At 38.3% G+C, this 12,664-nt stretch overlaps 1 protein-coding gene across 3 annotated transcripts in view; it reads right to left on the bottom strand.

Annotated features, from left to right (window-relative positions):
• Window positions 1-11,595, bottom strand: part of LOC124133590 (beta-1,4-N-acetylgalactosaminyltransferase bre-4-like) — a 35,347-nt gene extending 23,752 nt beyond the window's left edge. The window contains exon 1 of one of the 3 annotated variants that reach the window (XM_048384071.1): window positions 11,365-11,595. The gene's annotated coding sequence lies outside the window, so the exon portion shown is untranslated. Of the gene's footprint in view, window positions 1-4,348; window positions 4,479-8,568; window positions 8,655-11,364 lie in introns of those variants that run through there. The other 2 variants (XM_048384073.1, XM_048384072.1) reach the window with 2 other exon arrangements.
• Window positions 11,596-12,664: the final 1,069 nt, after the last annotated feature.

The following is a 12,664-nucleotide window of genomic DNA, read 5'->3' as shown; positions in this document are numbered from 1 at the left end:
TCATCTGCACTGCTGGCAGACACAGAAGGAGATCATTATGATATCAATAAATAACTGTCAATGTCCAGAGCATCTTTCTGCCTAAAGGCAGCAGCACTCTGACATAACAGTAGCCACACAATGTTCTTTCATCTCTCTGTCTGAATAATGTTCACTGTGAATGTCATGGGATGCAATAGTATGGCTGTTAGAATTATTGAAAGTAAATCAATTGCAGCAGGCATGATTTAATTGACATTTCTATTCTGTTAAGAAATACAACCTAAGGTTCAGACTGGCCAGGTCCACGTCACTTTCTGCCCTTAATCGTGTCGTTTTGTTTCATAGGTTGCCTTATGTGTAGGTTACCCTTTGTGGAGGTTCCCCTATGTGTAGGTTACCCTTTGTGGAGGTTCCCCTATGTGGAGGTTACCCTTTGTGAAGGTTTCCCTATTGGTGGGTTCCCCTATGCGGGGGTTCACCTCTGTGTAGGTTCCCCTCTGTGGGTGTTCCCCTATGTGGAGGTTACCCTTTGTAGAGGTTCCCCAATGTGGTTCCCCTATGGGTAGGTTACCCTATGTGGAGGTTCCCTGCTGTTGAAGTTTCCCTATGTGGAGGTTCCCCTATGTGGGGGTTCAGCTCTGTGGAGGTTCCACTATGTGGGGGTTCCCCTATGTGGAGGTTACCCTTTGTGAAGGTTTCCCTATGGGTAGGTTCCCCTATGTGGGGGTTCACCTCTGTGTAGGTTCCCCTCTGTGGGTGTTCCCCTATGTGGAGGTTACCCTTTGTAGAGGTTCCCCAATGTGGTTCCCCTATGGGTAGGTTACCCTATGTGGAGGTTCCCTGCTGTTGACGTTTCCCTATGTGGAGGTTCCCCTATGTGGGGATTCCGCTCTGTGGAGGTTCCACTATGTGGGGGTTCCCCTATGGGGTTGTTCCCCTCTGTGGTGGTTCCCCTATGTGGAGGTTTCTCTATGTGGAGGTTCCTGTATGTGGAGGTTCCAGTATGTGGAGGTTCCCCCATGTGTATGTTCCCTAAAGTGACGGTTCCCTTATACAGAGAGGTAGGCACTGATATAACAGTGAGATCATTAAGTAGATAGGTACACACATTCAGGTGTCAATAGTTTGTCTACGGTCCACAACACTGCACAGCTTTCTGTTCTGTCAATGCAGCTAACTGTACTCATAACCAACTTCTTCTCTGGACACCCATGCAGATCTGGTCGAGAATAGGTCTTCAGCAACTCATGCTTACAGTAAGAGAGACTAACCGGATCGGGTGGTCAGGCTCGCTGACTTGGTTGATGTATGTCATTGTATCCCAATTGCTCAGATCGATGGTCATGATGTCAAGCACTGGATTGTCTGGTCCATATCATCTTCCCGAGGCAAGTGAGTTAACTAACTATAAAAGTACAGTTTCCACCCTTGCCGAACTAGGCTGGAATTCCTGGGCTCGATCGTAGCGCCACCAGTGGCTATTACGAGTTATGTCCTTTCTATGCCTCTCCTATTGACCAATCAGATTCAACCTCTCCTATCACTTGCATTTGCTTCAAACAAAACGGTGGCGCCCAGTCAAGACGATCTGATTGATAATCAAGATCTATATTGTGATAAAACGAGTCTTACATCGCGAAGTGCATCAAATCACGTGAGCACCTTGATTTAAAGCATAAAAAGATTTAGAAAATATCTGTTGACAACGAGTTAGTGGTGCACATGCTTTTCAAATCCTGCAGTCGAACGAAATCTAAATGACACTTTACGAACCAGATTTCGATTTCGGTGTGCGATTTTGATTGGACTATGCACAGACTCGTTAGTCCAGCCAAAATGTAACTCCATAATACCAGCCTAGCTCGGCAAGGGTGGAAACTGGACTTCTATAGTCAGTTAACTCACTTGCCTCGGGAAGATGGGTCCATATATATAGGTGGAATATTGCTGAGTGCAACAAACACACAAAATTTGTTATAACAGATCAGGCCAGCTTGATATGACTTCAATGCATATTGAGATAAAAGTGAAGTCACATCCCACAATTCCCTTTCACATGCTGTACATCATCACCCACAGAGGAAGTCAGCATCCTGGCGTCCCATCATGTTAACCGTCACTTGTGTAGACAACACAAAAACACAGAATGTGAAAAACGGAAGTTTTTTTTAATTTCAATTCTAAAAAAATATTCTTTAGAAAGGTCGTCATACCTCATTGGGCCCATCTTCAGTAAACTTTAAATTTTACCAGGAATGAGTGAGTGCACAGTTTAATGCAGCTTATTTCAGTTAAATGTGTGAGAAATCCCGAGTGGTGCAGGTCTTAGATGTTTAAGACTTTGGTGAAACCAATGATCACTAGACTGGTGCTGACAAATCTAGCAGCATAATCAGTGTGACGTGAGATTCGAACCCATGGTCCTAGGTTTCTGGCGTGCCCAAGGTGCGCAACTCAGCAACTTAGAAGACCACCCATGAACCCTTTCTAGGAAAGAAGAGAGTCTTGCGTTTTGTGCTGCCTAAATATCACAATATGATAAACAATGATAAACCTATTCAGGTACTTTCACCTCTGAGTGTATGAGTGTGTGAGCAAAAGACTGTAGGCAGACCTCAAAGTTGCGACTAAAATGGTCGCCAATGCGACCTAAATTTCAATTTGTCTACTGTCTAAAATTCAGAGGTAGCCCAATGTCTACCTTGAAAAATATCTTGTGGCGACTAAATTCTATTCTATTTATGTAGACACAAACATAAACATGTCTGCTACTAACTGTACTCGCAAATACTTCCTCTAAAAGTCAACAATGAACAAAAATACATAAATATTAATGTAAGTAGTATTATATTTTAGTTGATAGTTTATTGTATAAGCAGGATACCTATATAATCTAGTAACATAAAATGCATCATTGTTCGAATTACAAATAACAAAAATCAAGTACAGCATGTACAGTATCCACTAAAATACAATAGTAGTTATTTGATAAAAGATAATTTCAAATGCTTTTGGCTACCTGCACTATTGGCTCGACTTCTTAATTTTACCAGTGGCTACCTGGACAAAAATACTTGTAGCCATATGGCTACTTGGTAAAAATTTAAACTTTGAGGCCTGGTAGGAGAGTAGGAATTTATGAGCAGAGGAGTGAAGGACTGTATGAGACATATGATACTACTATGCTATTGATTTAATGGCTTCAGATATATAAACTCCAGAAACTGCTTGATTGATAAGGCTGCTGCAGACTGTGACAAAACAAATTAGCTGTATAATGTGAATTTCTCCCAACTGAACACAAAACTTTGTATTGTAGGCTGTGTCACTTTTAAGAAATAGGTATCACTATGTTTGTTTTGCTTTTATCTGAGTCTGATGATGATGAAATGACATATTTACCGTAATAACTGACCTTGACTCTAGGGAAATTGACACAGTAATAACAACAACTCTCTTTTTTGTAACACCACAAAAGTGCTTGGGAGTCATGATGATGCTCTGAATTTTAAAGGGAACATATGTAAATTTATATTTCTTCTTTTCACAATTTCAATTTGTAGGATCAGTATGTAAAAAAAAAAAAACATGGAAAAAACATACAAGTCTCACATTATATATCTCATAGTATATTCAAATCTAACAAAACACTCCAACATGTTTCATCAAGTTAACCTCATAATGATTCCACATTAGAGCTTCAGATAAGCAGCGTATTTTGCATAAAATACCCCCCCGCCCAACAAGAAAAAGAAGAAGAATATTCAAAACCCAGTTACTTTCAATTAACTTGCGTACAGAAACACATGCATTAAAGAAAAAACTCAAATGTATAAACACAGCACGCGTAAATACACAATGAAGCTTTTTCAGCATGCGTACAACAGAGCTAATTTCCGATACACAATTACGAGCTAATTTACCTTCCGAGTTATATACATCTGAAACATTATATCGTATTTTTAAAATCTTAAATTGTTCACTTTTGGGGGGAAAAACCCAATAGAGAGATGAATATATGAGTGAAAACATATTGGTTACCCAATGAAAATGTAATAACCAAATGAAAATTGAAACCTTCGAGTAAAAACTCACATTTCACAGCAGACACAACAATCTGAATTTTAACAGAAGTCAACTCCTTTCATTCAGCCTAAATCCCTACCTTGACACAGTTTTTCTTATGTTTTACACACTATGTACACAAAGCTGTTTTTCACATTCCAATTGAAGTCTGTCTGTTGCAAACAACAGAATCAAAGCAACAACCACAATAACAACAAATGTTTATGAACATTATACAGGAACTGACCATCAGCCATAACCGCTATGACCATAACCGACATGGTCGTACAAGCTAGCCTACCTTAGTGACCGGCCTGACCAAGTTCTGGTGTTCACAGTGCCCTACTTGCTCACATCGCCTCAGCCATGTTTGTCCTGTCAACAGCTATCTCATCCCTCCCGATAAATGCCTTGTTGATCGTTCGCCTTAAAGCCAACAATCGTCTTAAATGCTTCATACCCACTATGGATGGCTAAAGATCAACAAACATTTCCTGATTAGATGGGACATTCCATGTTTGTTATCTGTCGCTCCTCGGACTGCAATATACGTCTGGCTTATGGCCAATGAATTAAATTTCATAACAGACTTCAAGAGCTGTCACGTATTCCTAACAGCACATCACATGCACTTAATTCTTACAATAGTTACCTTGTTAAAACACATGATCAATACTTCCATTGCTAACAATTGTAATTTCTAAGTATGCCATTTTTTAAAGAATTGACATAATAAACATCTTTATCACTTCTTTTTATATAAATAGAATATTTACACCACTTTTCATGTTCGAGTAACCATCTGCATTCCACAAACATAAAATGTAAAACAGACCATAAATTGTGTTCAGCTGTCAGAACTGCAAGCAATGCGAAGGTGAAACTGTCTATCTGACTCGCCAACAGTTCAGTTGTGCATTGTTACGCAGCTGATAAGTAGTGGCAAGACACAAAACTCATCCACTTTCACCTCAGAATCCATTAATTCAAAGAAGCACAAAACTATTTGCTCCTCACTGCCTTTGTGTGTTTAATGATTTGAAGTAAATGAAATGTGAAATCACAGCTTTTCTCCATATTTTGGCAATATGACATGTGAATACATGTACTTCATAAACAAATTATTTACTATTGTTAGGGCCCATTTTGGCTAGGTCAATTAGCTCTATATTAAAGATGTCTGGTGGCTTGGCTTTGTGTTTATGGCACAACTCCAACGTCCATGAATTGGGAATCCATTAATGACATATATTCAGCTAGTCTATCGGCTTTATGACGCAATGAAGCCAAGAATTTCAGACAAGACGTCAAATTGTTAAATATATAGTGTGATATCCTATACAATTAGTGAATTGTCCAACACTTTATGTCAGGCTGCATATGGCTCAATGCAAGAGTGAACGAGAGCATCGAACAATGTTCTAATGTATCACTGTATTGTAAGGCCCGTGAAGATCCAGGGTAGAATAGGTCTTGAGCAACCCATGCTTGCCTTAAAAGGTGACTATGCTTGTCGTGAGAGGCGACTAACAGGATCATGGGGTCAGGCTCGCTGACTTGGTTGATGCATGTCATCTATCCCAATTGCGTGGATCGATGCTCATGGTGTCAATCAATGGATTGTCTGGTCCAGGCTCGATTATCTACAGACCGCCGTCATATAGCTGGAATTTTGCTGAGTGCGGTGTTAAACAAACAAACAAACACTGTATTGTAACCCAGTTGTGAGATGTCATAGTACTGTATGATGTCATCAATGGAAAAAACCCACAATAGCTGCACATTAGAAATAGAGGAAAATAACTAAATGTGCACGTTTTTATCCATTTGCCCGAATATGTGCACACTTGCATATAGACCTTTTCTCATAGATTAAGGTATCATCAATATGATCTTCACATATATAAAAAGCTAAATACTATTTATTATACACTTGTGCAAGACTGTCCAGTGAGTGAGTGAGTGAGTGAGTGAGTGAGTGAGTTTGGTTTAACGCCCCTTTGAACATTCCAGTTATATCACGGCGTGTAAGCTTAATGTGGGAGGAAAGCCCGAAGTGATGCAGGTCTCAGACGTTTACCACTTCGGTGAAACCAACGAGCACGGGTATGGTGCTGTCCAGTGAGTGATTTCCATATATGCCTCTATAATAAAGCGTGAATTTGGCATGGTAGTTAACAAGGACACTATGTGCAAAAAACTGTGTCAAAAAAGGGCTTAATTTGAGATTGGGTAGCCACAACTGCTAGTATATACACATTATAGGTGTGACTCTCCACGATGAACACATGATGAAAGGCTTTTTAACTCTAAATAATAAGATGATAAAACTTTATACTTATGGAAGAATCTATTCAAAGACATATACTGTATTCGACGTAATAAGTGCCCCGCTCTGATAAGCGTCCAATGCGATATTTGCTAACATATTGGCTAGTGAACCATCCCAATTAGCATCCTTCCGATTGATCAATGTAAACAAGACTTATATATTCGTGTATAATACACACTCGTGTGTTACATGCACACTTATCACGAGCAATTAAATTCTGGAAAAATATATCTGTCATGTATAATACGCACAGACTTTTCTTTTGTATCATTTCAGGCTGTCAGCATTAACCATGAAATTTACGATCTTTCATCTAATTCACCAAAATTTTAGTCTAATAAGGGCCCCCTATTTCTAATTTTGAGAGCGCCCTGGGCACTTATTATGTCGAATACGGTAGTCATTTCAAAGAGCAGTTGGTCATTCACTGGCTTTTACTAGGATGAAACAAAATAGGAACAAGGTAGGTATAATTTTGCTTTCTTGTAATTCCATGGAATGTTCTTGCCACACGTCAGTTGCCTGTATCCTCAGCTATAGATATGATATATTTATGTGAGAGTTAGGCCTGGGACGATACACCAACTGTGCCATCCACTACGTATCACGATACTTGTAAGTGCTCTGACCCTATGGTGTGTGAGCCTACTTTTTCCTAGACAGGATAGTCAAATACCTGGCACACTGACGATTTACAGCTGGCAGTGTCAAGTATGACGCAATGGATGAAAATATTTACTTTTTCACTACTAATTTTCACTACTAATTAGTGTTTGGTGTAACAGCCTTTAAAGTAAACATTTGAGGTATGAATCAATATTTGGTACTTAGTATGCGACTAAGATCGATACTTGTATTGGGAAGTAAAATATCGTGATCCACCGATGCATCGGTGCATCGTCCCACCACTAGTGAGAATACTTGATAATCTGACACCATTATCTAAAGCAGCCCACCCTTTAGAAAATGAAACAAATGTAAATATGTACTTATAATTATTACATCACTATTCATATGATATACATATAATTAGTATCTATCTCTTAATTCAACAATGTCTGTTGAGAGAGGGACATGTAAGTGATCCACTTCAAGATCCTTGAATACTCTTGAGACAATAAAATATTGTTTAACCCAAAACCAACAAACATTATTAAATGTCATTGATGAATTATTTCTAAGAACAAATATTTGTTAAAATCCTGTGGTCACAAACAAAACAATGGGTCAGCTAGGCCACACTTTTGATAAATGTACGGTTTAGGGCTTTCTGTGACCAAATTCACTTGTGTCTGTCAAACGAAAAAATGTATCATATATATTTGGCATGTTGTTGGGGTTGGTCAATGTAACGGAGAATGAAAATGCTAATACCGTTTAAAGTGGAGGATGTTTAAAATTTTGTATTCGAGGATTGCAGAAACCAGAGACTACATACACAGCATGTATTATGCAATTTATCAACAATAAATTGAAAAGTTCATAGTTGCTTTAGTCTTGTATGATTTTTGTAGTCAGATCTTTTATTTCTCAAACTGATAAAAGATGGGTGATCAGGTAAGTAGAAATAAATCATAGTTTTTACTCGTTTTTTCTGAAACTTGTTAATAGCTGTTCTTCTAGCTTGATTTTCATTGACAATGGCATGGTAAAGAAATTATTCCAAACATTATGCTATTTTTTAGGGCTGGGACGAGTCCAAATTTACTACCCAGGTACACGACCCACTATTACCTGACACTATCCGGGTACCCACTGTAGGTCTCAAGAGTTGGGAACAAAATGTCTGATTGCGAACTGTTTCCCCGCAGCCCTCGCAAAAACTATTTAGATACATGTATCAAGCGATCAGATCATGTGTACACTGAAGTTGACTGAAGCTTTATCTTTGCTCAAACATATACAAGTCAAAAGGAATGTGTGCATCGTCAGAAAGAAATTTGAACATAAGCGAATTGCAGTTTAACCACTGAGCTATAGTGAGTTCTTGTCACTAAACAATATATCACGTAACTAACCATGGGTCCGGGTAGTATTGTGGGTACCCAGGTCCTACTCAGGACCCACCCAACCCGAGTACCCGAGTTACCCATCCCAGCCCTACTATATTCCTTATATTTTTGTGATGTTGTCTTTTGGCCCCAGTCAATTGATTTGTAACCCCAAAATAAAATAAAAATTTGCCTTACCTGTGCCTACTGAAACACAACTGGTAGGGGTCCTGTACCTGGTGAACATGTGTCTAATAAGGCTGAAGCAGGTACCCTACTAAACCACCTGGGGATTGTGACTCTCACTGATCTCAGGTGAATACAGAAAGGGAGAGTGATCACATGATTAAAATAAATCACAGTTTGCAAACACGTGTGGCAAGGGTGGAGCTCATAAAGAGCTTCTTTTGACAGGCCTTGTCTGTGTCTCTTGATACATCGCCTACTAAAATATCATTTAGACACAGAGATAGGCAAGTTTACATAAAAACATCATACTGAAACATCCCATACACTAGTGTTAGTCACTAGAGCTGAGCATCCCCGGAATCTTGTGATACAAATCTTATCATGATACGGACTGACGATACTACTGGTATCATGATACACCAGATCAAATTAGTAAGAAATGGTTAAATCCCTTAATTACAGCTCTAAACCTCTTTCTTCACACATTTATCTAAAAAACTCCAACAAATAAAACCACAAGTAAAAACGGTTTTAAATGAAGAGATGGTTATGACATGTACAGTCGCTTCGTCCTTTGGCCACCAGGTCCTTGTGTTCTGCCATGCTTACAGGTGGCCCTATGCTAACTTCTGTCATTACAGTAGGTACCTATTAGTTCCTGTTCCATTTATAGTGTATGGCGATCTCACAAACTGACGATTTAAGTATCGTGTGTACCTAAGTATCAACGATATCATAGGTATCGATGAATCGCTACAGTCCTAGCAGTAACAGATTATTTCCCATGGAACCAGGTCTGACCTGACTGAGATTCTAACACAACTCACAGATGAAGCTCTGAAGCTCAGTTTGTATTTACAACGCTTTGTCTGAAGAATGGAACATTTGTTTTCTTACGCAAGTCAATAATATAAGCATGATAAAGACTGTAGTGGGGCAGTTGTAGATTGTGTTGAATATTGAATAAAAAATATGACAGTTGATAATATTCATCATTCATATTTTGTATGCATATTTTGCATCTGGTAATATGGTCACTGATCCCTAAGAAAAACAAATTATTCTCCTTTCTGAACTATATGGGTCTAGGCCTATATCTGTGATAACCCGCCCATCAATTCCAAAGGCGTTGTGTCACTTGACCCATAAATACACCAGTCAGTCTAAGCCTCTGTCTGGTACGTTGAGTAAAAATAATTTCTTTGATTGCCATACTTTTCGTCAAAGTGGACTAAATGTGAGATTGGTAGACACAACTGCTATAATACATGATATTGGAGGCGTGACCCTCTGCTAATATATCTGATTTGATTTAATGTTTTCATACCCAGCCTAGCCCATGGTGTGGATCAAAGCTCACCTAATCATAGTCTATCAAACACTGTCTGTTCTGGCCCTCGCTGCCTTTGTGATCGGACAGCGTCTGTATGTTGGGTTACATACGGATCCATATTTGGGCAGACACGACTGGCGCAAATGTCCTGAAGAGTTTATGAGATTTTGGTTATACAGTAACACCTTATTAGTTGAGCCCCTTTACTCCAAAAACCTGTCTTTAAGGGTGATTGTTAGCCCTCCACCATGACTGTGGAATATATATATTATGAAATGAAAAACCAATCTTGATTATAAAAAAGTTAGCTCTATCAGCATTGGAATAAAATTAGAGTGGAGAATATTGTTGTGTTTTCATGTAATAGACTTTGTTAGTCTAGGCAAATATATATACTGACATTACTCCATTCCCATGATTTGTTAATATGGTTAATTTCACTGGAAAGATAAGTGTCTAGATTAAAAGGGTTCCACTGTTACATGTACAACGTAAAAACTAAAAATATGTAAATCTATCACTTTTACCATGTTTTAAATGTTGACTATGACATGATGATTTACACCCAATTCAACTAGGACATGTAGAATGGCAATATTTTCCATAGTAATCAGATATTTCCAGAGTTATAGATTGCAGTCATAATATGAAAGATATTGCCTATTTGAACAACTGTAATTATCACACAAGAAAGATAAGAAATAAAATTCCATCTACAGATTCAGATAGAGAAGTGTACCCAGTACAACAAAAATACTTGGATGTTCAGTTTTTAATTCTAAATTTGGAAAAGATAGCCAACATTTCCAGTCAATTATCATAAAAGCTACACAGTGCATTCTACAAAAAGTGATGCCTTATCAGCTGTTTATGCCACCCATGAAGCTAAAAGTAGAAAGACCATCAACAATAATATGTTGTGCCAGAGACCATATAATCTATTATATGGTCTCTGGTTGTGCTTAATTGGTTTTATATTCAATATGTCAAGATAATTACCATGTATATTTAAAGAAAATAACATTCAACTTGAGTTAAAAACTGATACAATTGTTGGTGATCTATCAAGTAAAAGCAAATAGCTTTTTCACATAATTTTCATTTTGTATTCGGAAGTATTTACACATAATCAAATATAGTCTAAAAACGAGCTAAAACTGTATCAATACATCTTGTATTCACCAATGTTAAAGTCATAACAAAAACCGTCTTCCCTTTTCCCTAACTTGTGTTGAAAAACTAAAAATAGAAATTAAATATTTATTTGGTTGAGTACGGTAACGGCTACCAAACTCAGCCCAGAAGCTGTGGGTCAAAAAGTTACCAAAATACGCCAAGACTCACAATATGATTCACTATCAATGGGTTGCTGCATCCATCTACCAAAATCTTACCTATGTAGAACAAAGATACGCTTTCAGCCACCATACTAACAATTCCATGATATATCAGTTCATATCGCCCCGACTTACCTTCAAGACAGGCGGAGACTACAAAGTTCCAAGTTGCTGAAGTGATGAGATCTCTCACAGATTTGCTATCGTTGAACAAGATGTATTCGTTATGTTTGAAAAATTGACCGCATTCCGATTGCGACTGCGTTGTCAACTCAACATTGAGATTGTTCTTCTTTTAGTTCTTCGCAACATCATGTGGAATCTCGAGGCCCGTATTGGAACCAGCATTGTCCACATTTAGACAGGTTAGAGGTCAAATCGAAAGCGAGGCCCCAAAAGTCGTCTGCTCTATCCTCCGCTCGTTAGGTGGCATTCGCATCGACAGATGTGCGACTATTCCAGGATTGTTCTCTGATTTGAGTTAGGGCGTTCTTAGTGAACCTAAAATGGTCTTATAAAGGAATATGGGTTGCTAATGTTACAGAAATGCACACGATATACACTGTATTTAAATTTGTTTTGTTTGTTTGTTTAACGCCGCACTCAGCAATATTTCAGCTATATGACGGCGGTCTGTAAATAATCGAGTCAGGACCAGACAATCCAGTGATTGACGGCATGAGCATCGTTCCATGTCATTGGGATACGATGACATGCATCAGAGACCATAAAATAGATATCATCCCCATGCATCAACCACGTCAGCGGGCATGACCACCCGATCCCGTTGGTCGCCTCTTACCACAAGCAAAGTCGCCTTTTTACGGCAAGCATGGGATGCTGAAGACCTATTCTCGAGAGCTACAGATATTTGCGTAAAATGTCCCCCCAAACTATTCAAAACCCAATTATTTTCAATTAGCTTGCGTACAGAAACGCATGCATTAAATGAAAAACTCAATTGTTGGAAAACAGCACGCGTAAATACCCAATGAAGTCTTTTCAACATGCGTACACCGGAGCTAATTTCCGAAACACAATTGCGAGCTAATTTACTGTCCGAGTCAATCCTATATTTAGAACCGTTATATACATCTAAAACATTATTTCATATTTTTTTAAATCTCAAATTGCTTACTTATTTTGGACAAACCCCAATAGAGTGATGAATAGATGAGTGAGAAATAAATACCCAATAACAAATGTAATAACCCAATTAAAATAGAAACCTTTGAGTAAAAAACTCAATTTCTCAAAAAGATATCTGGAGCTCTGCATTCTACACCGGATTTTCACGGGTATACAGAAGTATCTGTCACAAACGGAAATGTTGAGATAAAAAGTGGAAGTTACATTCTGTGTGCTTTGAATCCGGTTGTATAAAGTGTCATCTTTAAACAATTATTTAAAAATATTTTTTAGAAAACAGTTGTTA

Source organism: Haliotis rufescens, unplaced genomic scaffold (assembly GCF_023055435.1).
Source record: "Haliotis rufescens isolate VD_foot unplaced genomic scaffold, xgHalRufe1.0.p SCAF_5, whole genome shotgun sequence".
Taxonomy (NCBI): Eukaryota; Metazoa; Mollusca; class Gastropoda; order Lepetellida; family Haliotidae; genus Haliotis; species Haliotis rufescens.
The sequence above is the reverse complement of the archived record's forward strand: the minus strand, read 5'-3'. Positions and strand labels throughout refer to the sequence as shown.